Below are 5,589 nucleotides of genomic sequence, written 5' to 3' on the forward strand. Positions count from 1 at the left end.
AAGTTGAAAATCTCGCCCAACAACTTCGTAGTGGCGTAAAGACTAATCAATTTTCATTCAATGACATTTGTCCCTATCCCTTTGATAGGAATCTTTATATGCCACCTTTTCCATGAGGGTTTGAAACACCCAAGTTTGAAAAGTATCGAAGAAAAGGAGATCCTTGCGATCATGTCAGAGAATTCCACTTAGCTTGCCTCGAAGTGGCATACAAAGATACGTACCTCATGCGCCTTTTTCCCCAAAGCTTGGGAGGAACAACCACGTCATGGTTTTCCCGACTACCAAGTGGCATTAGGACCTTTGAAGAGATAGTTCAGAAGTTCTTGGCACATTACTCTCATAACATTGAATGTGATATCACCATGGCTGATCTATGTAACACTAAACAAAAACCAGGTGAACTATTCTTAGTATTCCTGCAATGATGGCGTCAAATGTCTAGCAGATGTTCTCTTCAGTTACTTGAACAAGAACTAGTCACATTGTCTCAAGCAAAGGTCAAAGTAATCATGGACATGTCACCATTGAAGAACATCAGTTAGCTAAGGACATTATAAGGATGGCTACAATCCATCCGAAGATTCATTGCTCAACTGGCAGATAAGTGTCTCCCCTTTACACATCTGCTACACAAAAACATTCGCTTTCAGTGGGATACCAGGTGCCAGCAATCATTCTAGATGCTTAAAGACTATCTCGTGAATACACCATTGCTGATCACACCAGATCCAAGCAGACCTTTGTTACTCTATATATCAGCAACAAGTACAACATTGGGAGTGCTACTGGCTCAACACAATGCAGAAGGGAAAGAGTGCGTTGTTTACTACATCTCTCGCATATTGGTTGGCTATGAGCGAGCTTGCCTAGCATTAATCTTGGCAGCCACTAAACTGAGGCACTATATGTTGACCCATACAGTACAGCTCATTGTGAAGATTGATCCACTCAAATACTTACTCAGTAAAGCAGCATTGATAGGCCGCTTGGCCAAATGGGTGATGATTCTAAGTGAATTTGACATCGAGTATGTAGAACGTAAGGCTATCAAAGGATAAGTCATTGTAGATCAGTTGGCCGATGCACCACTCATAGGTGACCATCCTCTCATTTCTAATTTTCTATATAAAGAGATATTCATGATCACAACAACACAACCATGAAAACTATACTTTGATGGTTCATACACTAGGCATGGCTCAGGAGCAGGCATTCTGTTTATCACACCTCAAGGTGACAACATCCCGAAGTCTTACAGGCTCACATTTCCATGCACCAACAACATAGTAGAGTATGAGACCTTGATCACAGAACTCAGGCTCACCATACAATGGAAGTTACAAGAACTACAAGTATATGGTGACTCCCAACTGGTCATTCGACAAGCAACATATGAATATCAGAATAAAGATGACAAACTCATGCCATACAAACAAATGGTGGACAAATTAAAGGCATCATTTACTACTATCATCTTTGTGTAGATACCAAGAGATCAGAATTGCGCTGCTGATGCTATGGCTACCATTGCATCTCTCCTAGATCTTCTGCAGAATTGAACGCGCTACGAGTTCTTGGTAGAATAACTTTGGATCCCCGCTTATGATATCCCCAAATCCGAGATGATATGTTGCCTAATCGGTTCCAAATCCCCATGGTATGGTGAGTTCTACACTTATCTCCGCGATCACACCCTTCCTCCTAACCAATCAAATAACCAACGTAAAACCTTCATTCGCCAAACTGCTCGATATACCATTATTGTTGAAACCCTATACTAGCGCAGTCTTGATGGTACTCTCCTTCAATGTCTAGAACAAGATGAGATAAAAAAGGCCTTGGAAGAGGTACATGAAGGAATTTGTGGAACTCATGCAAGCGGTCCGTCACTAGCCAAGAAACTCTTGCGCACTAGATACTATTGGCCATCCATGGAAAAAGACTCCTACTACTTTGTCAGACTGTGCAAGAAATGCCAAGTTTATGGAGACCTGATACATGCACCAGCACATGAATTACAACCAATCAAAACACCATGGCCTTTTTGTCAATGGGGTCTTGACCTTGTGGGTAAAATCCATCCATCTTCATCTAACGACCATAAATTCATTATTACCACCACCAAATATTTCACAAAGTGGATTGAAGTTGTTCCACTTACCCAAGTTATCGGCAAGTAGATCGCTTCATTCATCCTCAATTACATTATCTGCCGGTATGGTGTACCCATGTCCATCATCACAGATAATGGTCTTCCTTTCAAAAATTAGGATGTCCGTGAACTCTGTGAGAAATTTTGCATCCAGCACCGCTTTTCCACTCCCTATTACCCACAAGGCAATGGTCAGGCCAAAGCATCAAACAAGAACATATTAAGAATCCTAAAGAAGACAGTCAATGATGCCGGTCATGATTGGCATGTTCAATTGAATCCAACACTATGGGCATATCGAACTAGCATTCGAACCCCTACATGCACAACTCCCTACTCATTGGTCTATGGTGCAAAAGCTATTTTACCTATTGAGGTCGAGATACCATCACTACGGGTTTCCTTGCACAATCTCATCAATGATGAAGCATACAGAGTATCCCGTCTCCAAGACTTAGAGCTACTTGATGAGAAATGACAAGCTGCATACAATCACCTCAAGGCCTATCAACAGCGCATGAGAAGAAGCTATAATCATCGAGTTAGACCTCGTACATTCGAGGTAGGTGATCTTGTTCTTCGAGAAAATACTCGTAACCAACCCAACCAAGAACATCAAGAAAAGTTTGAATCAAATTGGTTGGGTCCATATGTTGTCACTGCTGTATTTGGGTCTGGGGCATATCAGTTGGCTACTTCAGAAGGAGAACCGCTAGCTGATTTGATCAATAGCATGCACCTCAAACGGTTTTATACATAAGCTGCACAGAGCATCAGGCTCCCATATCTTCAATCAAAATAGTACTTCATGCGTCTGGCATCCTACTTTTTCATAGTCATGTCTAAATTGGGGGCAAAACCCTTAATCTAGTTTGATGGAAGTGGATACTACATTGTTTTGTGATTCATGGTGTTCTTCATTCAAAACTATCTCACAAAATCAAAAAACATTCAAAACCATCTCTCCAAAATACCAAAAACATTGGAAAACAATCATCACAAATAGCAAAAATATTCGAGAACAACCACAAAATCCAAAAATATCAAGAAAATAACAAAAATCAAACAAACACATGGCAGACACATTGTACATACTCATCCAAGCAGATACCAAACAAGCATTGACAAATACTCGCACGATGATCACTTCTCAAATCAACCAAACAATCAACATCAACACTCAAACTGTCTTCAACAAGGATGCATCCTTCCTTACCAAAACAAAGACAAAATGACATTTTCTTTGACAAGAAAATTTTGAGCTAAGCTATCAAATACTTGGTTGATTTGTGGGTTATCTATATCAGGATCTTATAGCATTGTTTGTGTATCTTCGGTGCATTATTCTGATGAAGTTTTGGGGCATGTACTAATGGTGTCTACATGGGAAGTTCGCTAAGCTACATGATCTTATGCAAAATGCAGTCATAGATCACTACGGCTTGCTGACTACAACGTATACCTTGACCATATGAGCATGAACCATTACCAAGGATCCATATTCTTTATTCTTTATGTACATACTATTTTGTTTGCAAGAACAATGCTCCTTCTTTGGTTCCTCCTCATCCAATTTGGATAAAGGTTTTTGTCTCTTATTAAGGTGTGAACTTGTCTCAGGATATGATTAGCCCAAGATCAAGGAGGACGATCCAAGTCATGCATGAACGAAGATGATCCTTTTCTGTTCTGCAAGCAATACTTTGGTCAACTTGACCCATTATATCAAGTTGTTTGTATTAACTTGCTATATCAAATCCATGTAAGAAATACTCTGGTCATCTCGAATAATTATGTCAAGATGCTTGTATTTTCTTACAACATTTTAAAGCTCGATGATGAAAAATAAAGCACTATGGATCGTCATTTCATCTCATCTGTTTATATGTTGCATTCCGTTGCATATCGCCCATCTATTCACTCATTCATATGTATGATTTTTGTATGCCAATGTGAATAAAGTTAAAATGAGCAAGTTCTGCGACAATTGAGCTGGTCTTGGATACAATCGCGGGCGAGTACTCTGATACATCATCAATGCATCATGAAAAGCCTAAAATACCTTGCATTCATCATGATCATATCATCATCATTACATTCAATTGCATTTTGCATCAAGAACATTTCATATCATTTTAGTTGGTTGAAATGCATATAGTTCATTATCATTTATTAATATTAGTCTTCTTATATCATCTCATCATTGCATAATGTTTAGATTCATACATATAAACTAATCGTCCTTGATTGTATTAGCCATTTACTATGCATTCATTTAGTGTCAGTTATCAATTATCATTTTATCATCCTTTATTATCCTTTATCATTTATCGTTGCATACATTCATTTATCTATTCATTAGTTAAAAAGTGCATTCATTCATCCATTATTAAGTGTCTTATTATGCTCTTTTTAGGATTCATCTACATTGCATTCATTATCCTTTTTTTTTAATTGCATTAAGGTGTAGTTATTAACCATAAGTTGCATTATCATCACATTATCATTTTACTTAAATCATATTTTAGGCATTTAGAATCATAAAAACCATTTGTCTCAAACATTGGTTCATACCATTTTATATACATTATACGTATGCATTCATTTAGAAATCATCATAAAAACATTTGTACTTTACATTTGTTTATCCATATACATTCATCTAAAACCATCTAGATGCATTTACATACATAGAATCATTCATTCAAAACATTGCATTAACATCATTGCATATCATTATCGCATCATTATATCAAACATGAAGCACAAGATCCTATCTATATCATCATAAGCATACATCATCATCATAGCATTGCATCCATAAAGCATTACATCAAACAAAACATGCACACATGTATAAACCTGCATTCATATATCAGTATCCAACATCATAAATCATCTTAACACATGCATATAGGAATCATCTCATAAATGCATACATATACACGTATCATTCTAACCATAAACTCATAAAATCACCATCCTGCATAACATCCATACATATCAAATGCATATCATCAAAATATGGGATCTCCTCATATATATCATCTCATGTATCAGAGTACAATGAAGTCTACAAAATCATCTACCAAGAGCCATCCAAGACATAGTCCAAAATAATGAAATAAATACATACATGCAAAATGCTCTCTCAGATGCCACTCTGACCAGATGCTGCATCACCATCACCACCTACTCCCCCACTAGTCCCTGCACCATCTGATCTATCTCTCCATGGAGGCCCCATCAAACCCCCACTAGCTCCTGCACCACCTGAAACCTCTCTCCGTCGTGGACCCACCACACCCCCACTGCTCTGCATCCTCTGAGACTACTCTGACCTAGTCTACTGCATCTGTGTATAGCTCAGTGCTCACTGACTAGCTGGCACCACCTGCTCATATAATCCTCGTCAATACTCTATCTCAGCCTGT

Source organism: Cryptomeria japonica, chromosome 4 (genome assembly GCF_030272615.1).
Source record: "Cryptomeria japonica chromosome 4, Sugi_1.0, whole genome shotgun sequence".
Classification (NCBI taxonomy): Eukaryota; Viridiplantae; Streptophyta; class Pinopsida; order Cupressales; family Cupressaceae; genus Cryptomeria; species Cryptomeria japonica.